Source organism: Ctenocephalides felis, unplaced genomic scaffold (assembly GCF_003426905.1).
Source record: "Ctenocephalides felis isolate EL2017-DRISC unplaced genomic scaffold, ASM342690v1 CF-g0.4_SCAFFOLD_02133, whole genome shotgun sequence".
Lineage (NCBI taxonomy): Eukaryota > Metazoa > Arthropoda > Insecta > Siphonaptera > Pulicidae > Ctenocephalides > Ctenocephalides felis.
The window spans coordinates 3,589-15,742 of record NW_020538287.1 but is presented as its reverse complement, the minus strand read 5'-3'; the positions used below and the strand labels follow the sequence as shown (position 1 = coordinate 15,742).

The 12,154-nt window shown below is 42.9% G+C and overlaps 3 non-coding genes and 1 pseudogene across 3 annotated transcripts; 1 reads left to right on the top strand and 3 right to left on the bottom strand.

Moving 5' to 3' along the window:
- Positions 1 to 225: 225 nt before the first annotated feature.
- Positions 226 to 344, top strand: LOC113380427. Its single transcript, XR_003367404.1, has one exon. It is a non-coding gene; the product is annotated as a 5S ribosomal RNA (ribosomal RNA).
- An 807-nt stretch (positions 345 to 1,151) lies between these two features.
- LOC113380430 lies at positions 1,152 to 6,585 on the bottom strand (annotated as a pseudogene).
- A 330-nt stretch (positions 6,586 to 6,915) lies between these two features.
- On the bottom strand, positions 6,916 to 7,071 carry LOC113380428. Its single transcript, XR_003367405.1, has one exon. It is a non-coding gene; the product is annotated as a 5.8S ribosomal RNA (ribosomal RNA).
- Positions 7,072 to 7,732: 661 nt separating this feature from the next.
- LOC113380429 lies at positions 7,733 to 9,657 on the bottom strand. The gene has a single exon (XR_003367406.1). It is a non-coding gene; the product is annotated as a small subunit ribosomal RNA (ribosomal RNA).
- Positions 9,658 to 12,154: the final 2,497 nt, after the last annotated feature.

The window sequence follows — 12,154 nt, the reverse complement described above, 5'->3', positions numbered from 1 at the left end:
ATTTTTAAAATTACGTGGCTAAGAACAAAATTTCAAGTCAGTTATCCCTATGGCAAACTTTTCATTGCTTTCGCGTTTCAAGTCAGTTATCCCTATGGTAACTTTCGGTTGCTTCGCCTTACAAGTCAGTGATCCTATGGTAACATTGCAGATATATATTTAAATTATTACTGAAATTTCGTTTATAACCTTATGTATACATATGATTGTATAGTTTTACTTGTCGTCAACGATCATACCATGTTGAATATACCGGTTCTCGTCCGATCACCGAAGTCAAGCAACATCGGGCGTGGGTAGTACTTAGATGGGAGACCGCTTGGGAACACCACGTATCGTTGACTTTTTGCCCTAGTATTTTACCGATGTTAAGTCAAAGTATAAATAGTACATAATCTCGGTTAAACTGTTAAAATCTTGATAGAGATGAGAAAATAGTTTATGTAAAATGAAATATATATATATAAATACTGCATATTTTTGTTATAAAAGATAAATATACTGATTATTTGGTTATAAAAGATTCGAAATATTCATGGGTTGAAAGTTACTACTTATTTAGAGTATATTACAAAAATTAAATAAAAATAGCAACTTGCACGTATTTTGCAAATGACAACTTGCACGCATTCTGCAAATTGACAACTTGCACGCATTTTGCACATTGGCAACTTGTACGCATTATGCATTATTGACACTTACACGTACTTTGTTTGATTGGAAACTTGTACGCATTTGATTTGCTATGTAACTTGTATGCATTTTATATAATTGGTAACTTGTACGCATTTCTAGAGAACATTGGCGAAAAACATTCTCCCTTATAAAGAAAAATATTATATAAAAATATATAACATTATTCTAAATAAGAAATACAAATGTTTCTCTTTAAAATTACAAATTTCCTCGACAATTATAAAGCATATTGAAAACCATTTAGCTTGTCTTTAAGAAATAATGAATATATCAAATATTTCCATAGAGGCGAGTTTTATGTAAAATAGCTAGAGGTACCAAGAAGTGCCGTGTGTGTTACAATATGCACAATTTTTCGACGGCAAAGTCGAAATGATTGTGCATACTGTAACCGGCTACAACGTAAGGCTTAAGGCTTATGCTCTAATAGCGTGGGGTGACGTCAAGCCAACATGACGAATCCCAAGCCAAGGGCTGAGTCTCAACAGATCGCAGCGTGGTAACTGCTTACCGAGTACAACACCCCGCCAGGTACCTAAGTCGTTTACAAACGATTCCGAGTCTCGACATCGAACTACTGACCCATGATCGACCGCTATAGGCAGGACAGATATAACGGATGGATACCGCCACTGTCCAGCGCCTCATTCGGCTAAAAATGGCTCGTGCGATAAACGGCGTGTGCCGAATACCAATAAATCACATTGTATTGAGCCTTTCGACTCACGAGACTCCTAGAGATATCGTTGCTTACTTTGTCTAGAAAGGATACGGCTTAGAGGCGTTCAGGCATAATCCACGGATGGTAGCTTCGCACCACCGGCCGCTCGACCGAGTGCGTGAACCAAATGTCCAAACCTGCGGTTTCCTCTCGTACTGAGCAGGATTACTATCGCAACGACGATTCATCAGTAGGGTAAAACTAACCTGTCTCACGACGGTCTAAACCCAGCTCACGTTCCCTATTTGTGGGTGAACAATCCAACGCTTGGCGAATTCTGCTTCGCAATGATAGGAAGAGCCGACATCGAAAGATCAAAAAGCAACGTCGCTATGAACGCTTGGCTGCCACAAGCCAGTTATCCCTGTGGTAACTTTTCTGACACCTCTTGCTGAAAACTCTTCAAGCCAAAAAGGATCGATAGGCCGTGCTTTCGCAGTCCCTGTGCACACTGAACAACGGGATCAAGCCAGCATTTGCCCTTTTGCTCTACGCGAGGTTTCTGTCCTCGCTGAGCTGGCCTTAGGACACCTGCGTTATTATTGACAGATGTACCGCCCCAGTCAAACTCCCGGCCTAGCAATTTCCTCGAATCGGATCACGCTAGAGTATAGTTGGCGATCGGCGCGAAGCCTCACACCACTCTTACACGCTTGGCTCTAGAAAACCGTGACAGTCGGAACGAAAGTTCTCGACGCACGCTTTCCGCCCAATCGAGTAAGTAAAGAAACGATGAAAGTAGTGGTATTTCACCGACGATATTGCTATCTCCCACTTATGCTACACCTCTCATGTCTCCTTACAATGCCAGACTAGAGTCAAGCTCAACAGGGTCTTCTTTCCCCGCTAATTTTTCCAAGCCCGTTCCCTTGGCAGTGGTTTCGCTAGAAAGTAGATAGGGACAGTGGGAATCTCGTTAATCCATTCATGCGCGTCACTAATTAGATGACGAGGCATTTGGCTATTTTTTTTTTTTTTTTTTTGGCTAGGAGGGGAATGCATTTACGCACGCCGGTCGCCAGGTTGACCAGGCAGTGTGGGACTCGACCCGAAGGCAATACCCACTAAACCTAACTCCTAGTTTTGTGCCTGATGGGATCTTATGCGCAGGCAGCACGCTGAACTCAGGTACATCCTACCCTATTCCTTGTCGTTTTATGGACGTTGTTTTTGTCCATGCTCCCAAAACCGTTCAGTCCACCAATCAATACACGCGTAGATATTATCTTTAATTCTTCTTTCTTAATGACCTTTCCTGATAGCAGAAAATTAGCTGACTCGTAGTGCCACACGCCTCTGTTGTTTAAGGTGACTGTCCCGTATACTACTTCCGACGTATTGTATCTTTCCTTGATTAAGGCGTCCAGTCCTTGTAGTAGTTGATCTTCGTCTGTGGGCCGACTCCATATCCACATTGCTACCCACAATTGGGTATCAAGCAGCATGGAGAATTGTCCCTGCGACGCTATCAAGTCCGGTTTTCGTGTTCCGTCTGGAGTGTGGAACAATGGTTCCCAGTCCACTCTGGAGTGGGTCTTTTCTAAGGCTCGTTTCAGGTATTTAGTGACGGCGTTATGTCTGTCAATTTTTGTCTGTGGCTCCGATGGCATGTTTGCAAAATATGATCTAGTGTTTCGAGAGCGTTACACCCTGCTCTGCAGAACCTATCTTCATGGCGGCCTCTGGTTGTACGGCTCCTGCACGGCATAGTGTTGATTCTGAGCCGTGTGCAGTTAATGAAATCCCGACCAGATAGGATCTTGGTGCCATCGGTGATCCATCGGTGTGTTGTGGAACTTTCGATGATTTGGCGAGTGCTCGACCATCTACTGAGTTATGAAGCAGTTTGGCCCATCTATCATCTAATAATTTGATCGAAGTAATAATATTCCATTATCAGTAAGGCGTTTGACACATTTTTCTATTTCAAGTTGATGGTAACTTGACTCGGTCCTTCCTAAATTTAGAAGTCTTCCCCTTCTTCTAAGAGGCACCAACCATCTTAGAGACGGAAGGGATAACCCACCGTCTCTGTCTCTTGCATAAAAATACGCGTTAGTTGTGTCTGTTGGTAGCCTCAGCCAGGATCTTACGGCTTTTCTTATAGTTGTGTCAAGACCTTAAGAAGCCCAAGTGTGGTGTTACCCAGCGTCAATTGGTGGAGTAGTCTAGGAATTCCGACTGTTCTTAAAGCGAATAGCCGTTGCTGGGGTTTTATCGGTGCTTTGGATAGCTTTTCAATAATGCTCTGTAACTTCTCTTTCAGGTCGCACAATACGGCACCTTCCGGAGTAAAAGATACACCTAGATAGGTCCATATTTCCACCCTGGAGAGAGCAGGTAAATCACGACCACCACACCTGAACTTAATACTCTTGTCAATAATCGATTTCTTTGCGTGTGGCACATTTCTGATGGTAATAGAGAATGACTTGGCGTTGTTAACTATAAGGCCACACTTTGATAGAAAGTCGTCAGCGTGGTCAAGCAGTACTTGAAGACCTTTTGAGACGATGCCACAAGGACAATATCGTCCGCAAAGGCTAAGATATTTAGCGTCATTCCCTCCATCATAACCCCGATCTCAGGTGGGGCACTTTCGATAAGTCTGTTAATAATAAGATTGAACAAAACTGGTGACAAAGGGTCTCCTTGTTTCACACCGCTCCTCGGACTAATGGGATCCGAGTACCAGTTTTCATACCGGAGTCTTGTCCAGCTGTTCGTATAGATATTATTAATGTAATCCACACATCTATCAGGTAGGTTGTAAAATTTTAAGGTATCAATTAGTGCCTTATGTGATACCGAGTCAAACGCTTTCGCGACGTCGATTGAAGCAATAAATACAGGTTTAAATTTTTGCCTGTGATACTTTAGTAGATAATCAAGTGCGAATATGTTATGTGCACATCCATCGATCGGCTGGAAAGCTGTTTGTCTATTATCAATTTAATCGACTCTGTCATTCGTTTAGCTAGAATCTTATGGAAATGCCTTGTAATCACTGATGAGACCGTAATCGGTCTGAAGTCGCCGGGATTCTCAGCATTATTCTTTTTGGGAATCAGCGTAGTGTAAGATTCTAATAGTTGTTCGGGGATGTTACCCATGAACAAGAATATGTTATACAGGTTTACCAAGTGTTTGTTGGTATCGATCTTAAAAGGCTAGCTGATATCCCGTCCGGTCCGGGCGCTGAATTTTTGGCCGGGTAGCTCTTAATTATTTCATTTCGGATTATAGGCTTCCATATTAAGAGAGTCATAGTTACTCCCGCCGTTTACCCGCGCTTGCTTGAATTTCTTCACGTTGACATCAGAGCACGGGCAGAAAATCACATTGCGTCAACACCCGCTAGGGCCATCGCAATGCTTTGTTTTAATTAGACAGTCGGATTCCCTAGTCCGTGCCAGTTCTGAGCTGACCGTTGAATGGCGGCCGAAGAGGACGACCGACCGACGAAGCCGGCACAGAAGCCTCGCAGCAAGAAAGATCCGCGGGGGGCCAAGGCAACGGGACCGAGCTCGGATCCAAGTCACAAGGACCGTTTCACCTCGCCCAGGCCCGGCACGTCAGCCGACACCCGCTCCCGATCAAGCCCGACACGCCCCGATCCTCAGAGCCAATCCTTATCCCGAAGTTACGGATCCAATTTGCCGACTTCCCTTACCTACATTAATCTATCGACTAGAGGCTCTTCACCTTGGAGACCTGGCGGATATGGGTACGAACCGGCGCGACACCTACCGTGGCCCTCTCCTGGATTTTCCAAGGTCCGAGGGGAAGATACGGACACCGCCGCAACTGCGGTGCTCTTCGCGTTCCAAACCCTATCTCTCTGCTAGAGGATTCCAGGGAACTCGAACGCTCATACAGAAAAGAAAACTCTCCCCGTATCTCCCGACGGCGTCTCCGGTCATTTTGGTTACCCCCCGACGACTCTCTTGCGAGGGCCCGACTTGTAAACGGTTCCGCTGCCGGGTTCCGGAATAGGAACCGGATTCCCTTTCGACCGATGGGTGTGAGATTTTATTCAAAATAAAATACACCAACATCAACATAGGATTTCTCCTGGGGCTTAGGATCGACTGACTCGTGTGCAACGGCTGTTCACACGAAACCCTTCTCCACGTCAGTCCTCCAGGGCCTCGCTGGAGTATTGCTACTACCACCAAGATCTCCGTAGATGCGGTCCGTCATCCCTCAGTTCACTTAAGCGAACCTTACTTTCATTGCGCCTTTAGGTTTTGTATTCCCAATGACTCGCGCACATGCTAGACTCCTTGGTCCGTGTTTCAGACGGGTCCTGAAAGTACCCAAAGCAATAGCATCGCTGACCGGTAATAGAGTCCGTCGAGGACACGGCAGCTAACAGCTCGAGGCGGCATCGATGCCGACCAGGTCCGACGGCCAATAACCGTCCGTGCTTGCAACCGGCCGAACGCTTAAAAGCGACCCTATACCATATCGTTTATACCGTCTGGCAGTCGACCGGAGCACGCGGGGTCTGACGCGAATAAATTCGTGACAGGCTACCGCCGCGGTCGTAGATCGACACCAAACGGGTCGCGACGTCCTACTGAGAAGTGCATGCTATCGCCGCCTAACGCATAAACCGACGGCGTATCGCAGGACGAATCCCGGTCAATCGCACGCCAATAAATGGAAGACAACGATAACATTGAATCTCTCCTTTCGATCTTTCGGGTTTCTCAGGTTTACCCCTGAACGGTTTCACGTACTCTTGAAAGCTTTGAAGCTCTCTCTTCAAAGTTCTTTTCAACTTTCCCTCACGGTACTTGTTCGCTATCGGTCTCGTGGTCATATTTAGCCTTAGATGGAGTTTACCACCCACTTAGAGCTGCACTCTCAAGCAACTCGACTCTGAGGAGAGATCCTCTCGATACGCGCAACGGTCGCTACGGGCCTGGCACCCTCTATGGGTAAATGGCCCCATTCAAGATGGACTTGAACTCGCCGCAACGCACCGAGATAATCGGATCCTCCCTAACACTACATTTCCCAGCGTCCGTCTCCGGCCGCGGGATTTAGTGCTGGGCTCTTCCCTGTTCGCTCGCCGCTACTAAGGGAATCCTAGTTAGTTTCTTTCCACCGCTTAGTAATATGCTTAAATTCAGCGGGTAATCTCATCTGCTCTGAGGTCGTATTATGATTATGATGTGCTCGCAAACGTTAGAAGCAAGCGCACACAAAATCGACGAGGAACCTTTGAATCGTCCAAATTTGCCGGACGAAACCGCATTTCGAAGAGTTCGGGTTTCCGGTTATCGGGATTGGGAGGGTCGCAAGAATATAAAATCTCTAGAACACACACGCCGCCGTAATCCCACAGAACGTCAACGAACGGAAATGTCCGATGTTGCAAAGTGGACTGGCTCACACGTTGAGTGAATTTTTAAGAGCACGCATATACGTGTAACTCCCTCATTCGCCGGCAAGCCGTTTAAAGCAAGCGGCAGTCTGGTAATGTTATACGACTCTCAGCCAGAGGTGGTCCGGGAACAGTATCCGGGACCGCAATGTGCGTTCGAAATGTCAATGTTCATGTATCCTGCAGTTCACATACGACGCGCAATTAGCTGCGTTCTTCATCATCGACCCACGAGCCAAGTGATCCACCGTTCAGGGTGATTTTTATATATTTATACATGTTTCAATCGTGATTCCTCGAAATCGTTTAAGATAACTCGGGCGATTCTGAAACTAGTATGTTTATTATGGTTACAATTAGTACACCGTAAAGCTTTCGCTTTCGGTCCGAGATACGAGACCTCGTTTCAAAATTGAAATATGAATTTTCATTTGTGTGAGATTGAAAAATCTGCTTTCGCTGATCTTTCATTTTCTTAAAACAACGTAATGAAGCGAATGTTCAAATTCGCACAATTTGAATAAAATGTGCAGAGTATATAGAATACTAACGCAAGCGTTTACTACAATCGACTTTGAAACACTAGACTTTCATCTAGCGCCCAAAGAATTGATTGAGCTATGCGTTTAAAGTATAATATTCAAAAAGAACGCCGTTTTCACAACGAACTTCGTCATTCGCTCAGGCATCTGGCGATACCGAGCAGATATACATGGCAGTGCTCTCACACAATGCATAAGAGCGCTAAGCGGTTGTAAACCGCGTCACGCTGCTTTTGCACACTGCGCAATATTTGCGACTAGCTCCGGTCAAACGTTAATGAAACGAATGATCATCGTTGCGAGACGCCTTAAAATTTATACGTCGTAGGTTATACGACATATCGCACACGTTTCATTCACTAAATAGTAAATGTACGTTAATGATCCTTCCGCAGGTTCACCTACGGAAACCTTGTTACGACTTTTACTTCCTCTAAATAATCAAGTTTGGTCATCTTCCCAGCAACATCGGCAATGTCAAACGCTGCCGCGCACCGGTCCGAAGACCTCACTAAATAATTCAATCGGTAGTAGCGACGGGCGGTGTGTACAAAGGGTAGGGACGTAATCAACGCAAGCTTATGACTCGCGCTTACTAGGAATCCTCGTTCATGGGGAAGAATTGCAAGTCCCAATCCCTAGCACGAAGAGGCTTCAACGGATTACCCGGACCTTTCGGCCAAGGAAAACCTGCTGATCTCTTCAGTGTAGCGCGCGTGCGGCCCAGAACATCTAAGGGCATCACAGACCTGTTATTGCTCAATTTCGTGCGACTAAATGCCACCTGTCCCTCTAAGAAGATATATTTGTACGCCGGTAGTAAGAACCACAACCAACAACGACCGAAGCCGAAGCGGAGGGTCTTTGCGATACCGGAAAGTACGCCTATTTAGCAGGCTAGAGTCTCGTTCGTTATCAGAATTAACCAGACAAATCGCTCCACCAACTAAGAACGGCCAATGCACCACCACCCACCGAATCAAGAAAGAGCTCTCAATCTGTCAATCCTTCCGGTGTCCGGACCTGGTGAGGTTTCCCGTGTTGAGTCAAATTAAGCCGCAGGCTCCACTCCTTGTAGTGCCCTTCCGTCAATTCTTTAAGTTTCAGCTTTGCAACCATACTTCCCCCGGAACCCAAAAGTTTTGGTTTCCCGGAAGCTGCCCGCCGAGTCATCGGAGGAACTTCGGCGGATCGCTAGCTGGCATCGTTCATGGTTAGAACTAGGGCGGTATCTGATCGCCTTCGAACCTCTAACTTTCGTTCTTGATTGATGAAAACACATTTGGAAATGCTTTCGCTTCTGTCCGTCTGCGACGATCCAAGAATTTCACCTCTAACGTCGCAATACGAATGCCCCAAGTTGTCCCTATTAATCATTACCACCTCGGAATTCCGAAAACCAACAAAATAGACCGAGGTCCTATTCCATTATTCCATGCACACAATATTCAGGCGAATGAGCCTGCTTTAAGCACTCTATTTGTTCAAAGTAAACGTACCGGCCCCCCTCGACACTCGGAAGAGCACCGTGGTAGGATTTTGAGTTGGGCCGCCTTTTGACGGGCTAAGCCCACCGGTAGACGTCCCAGACATGCCAGTTGAACACCGCGAGCGGTGAACCGACAGTGTGGGACACAGATTCAACTACGAGCTTTTTAACCGCAACAACTTTAATATACGCTATTAGAGCTGGAATTACCGCGGCTGCTGGCACCAGACTGGCCCTCTAATAGATCCTCGTTAAAGGATTTAAAGTGTACTCATTCCGATTACGGGGCCTCGGATGAGTCCCGTATCGTTATTTTTCGTCACTACCTCACCTCCCCGTGCCGGGAGTGGGTAATTTGCGCGCCTGCTGCCTTCCTTGGATATGGTAGCCGTTTCTCAGGCTCCCTCTCCGGAATCGAACCCTGATTCCCCGTTACCCGTAACACCATGGTAGTCGCAGAAACTACCATCGACAGTTGATAAGGCAGACATTTGAAAGATGCGTCGCCGGTACTAGACCGTGCGATCAGCACAAGTTATTCAGAGTCACTAAGTCAAACGGTGAGCAAGGCAAGCCCGCCACCGATTGGTTTTGATCTAATAAAAGCATTCCTTCCATCTCTGGTCGGAACTCTATTTGCATGTATTAGCTCTAGAATTACCACAGTTATCCAAGTAATGTGGGTACGATCTAAGGAACCATAACTGATGTAATGAGCCATTCGCGGTTTCACCTTAATTATGTGGCTTGCACTGAGACATGCATGGCTTAATCTTTGAGACAAGCATATACTACTGGCAGGATCAACCAGGGTGCTATATTATTGTGTAATAGCAATCGATAATGCTGCATTGTGTAATAGCAATGCTGATATGCCAAATTCGATATCGATTGCAGTAATTATCACAATCAGCAAAATACTTTAAATACGCCATCGTAAGGTGTTTTGCAGTCCCACTTAAGCAGTATATAAAGAGTACTGATTGAGTTGGAAGTCAGAGTTGGTGGAACCACAAAAGAGTTGTATTTATTATGTCATAGTTGCAATAGTCACATCAGAGTTGCTGTAGGCCACAGCATAGTTGCTGTTGGCCTCAGCAGAGTCGCATATTAGTCGTGTAAAGACAATTGTTAATCATCATTGTGGGTGCTAATAAAGTGTTGTTGAAATAGTCAATCAGTATTGTTCTTTAGAAGTGATATTTCAGCCAATATCTTAATAAGAACTCAAGGCAAATCCGAAGCCTACGATTTCTATAACCACCGCTCGGCAAGGCTGTATTTGACTAGGAGGTCAATACGAACACGTTACCAACAACCCCAATACATTTCATGGTGTCCAGCGGTGAGATACCTTGTAGTGAAAAATTAGTATTCGACGTTGCCTGTGAACGTGAAAACCGAGTTTTTCACAACCCGGAGGCTGCAGACTCAAGGGCGGTTCCAGCAATCCAGCGATACTAATTTGAGGAACTAAGGGTAGTAAGGTGGCGGCTCTACCAACACTAACCGTAAGCAACCCGCAACGACAGCGACTCATTCTAAGTAAGTGACAAATTTATTTTCCTTTATCGGACATCACACTGCCAGAAGATGTCAGCAACTCTCCCCAGGCAAAGTTAACCATTTTTTCTTTGGACAATAAATTTGCACATCCAGGAATGACAACCAGTTCATCTAAGATTTGAAGAGATTTTTTTTTAAGATGGAAATTATGTAGATAAAATCCTGTTAGTGTAATTATTTTTATGTCAATCAATATAGATTAGAATGGTAGCTTGGGTTAATAATTCTATAACAGCGGCCAGTTGATTAAATAACTATTACAGCAGTTTTAACAATCACGAGCTAAAACATAATTTTAATTTTTATAGTTTTATATAGAATTCTCTGAAGGTTTAAGGAGTCATCTTCAACTAATATTCATTCCTTGAACTTCGCGAATCAGTTTAAAGTTAGTAACCCGGCTTTCGAGCGGTCTAACGCCAACACAGATGATATCGCAGTTCAGAATGATAAAATTTTCATTTAAATTAATATTTATTCCCTGCAATCGCGAATCATTTTATTTATGTTGATAAAGTTAGTAACCCGGCTTTCGAGCGGTCTAACGCCAACATCGTCGATATCGTCGATTCAGGATGATATAAAATTTGATTCAAATGATGATTTGAATGATTCAAATTTGGCTATTAATGCCGTTTCTATAGCCAATGTGCCTGAAGGTCCTCTTATTACAGACTTCCACATTTCATGTACAGTTCCGGTAAACTTATTGGGAAATCTGCCAATAATTAATAAAAGAGACATAAAGGTTCTCTCATTTCAGATTTTCACATTTTTAATAGTTCCGGTAAACTTATTGGGAAATCTGTTAAAATTATTAAAGGACATATATAGAGTTATTAAAAACCCAAAGAATAATTGTAGGATTTAAAATCCCTCATAATATTGAATTTTGTTAGTAAAGCTAACAACATGTTATTGATGACTATTTGGCTTATATAGAACCTCAGAGATCAAGTAACTTGTAAAGTGCACTAAATTGCACAATTTTCTTTCTAAATATTTTATTTTTACACCCGATGAATATACTGATTAATTTAACTTTTTAAAAAAATATTGATAATAAAATAGTATTATTTTAAATAATCATCTGCCCGTTCTACCAAGTTCATGTCAATAATATATTACAAACTATTCCCGCAATAAAGAAAAAAAAATAGAAAAATATTTATGTTAGAATTATTGATACAAATGATTTTCTAATTTCATGGTGTTATAGTAAATTTATTGAACGCACAACGTTTATAAACTTTAGCTGCATCTATATTAAAGTAATTTTTTCTTTAGTAAATAAATTTAAGTAATATTCCTTCCGATTATAATAATTGCATTATTTTACTAAATCTTTGAGTAAATTCTAGTTAAATGTAAGTAATTGTACATACTATTTGTATTTTTTCGATTATTTGGGTTAATAGTGTTAAAGGATTCATCATATTTCTCTTTTGAAATTTAAATAAAAAAATATAATATAACGTGAACGATACAGTTTCAAAACAATACTAGACTTAATTCATTTATGATTTATTTTGCAAACCTTGCGAATCTGTATGAATCTTAATGTTTATTACAAAACTTTGCTCTATAATTATTTGAAAATTTGAGTATATTATCAATGTTCAACATATTAATATCCAATTATTATCTCATTAAATTTGAAAATTTATCTTTGATTTATTAAATTACTTTATAGTAAATTATTTCGTATTATTTAAAATTTTTAATTTTTATATATATATATATTG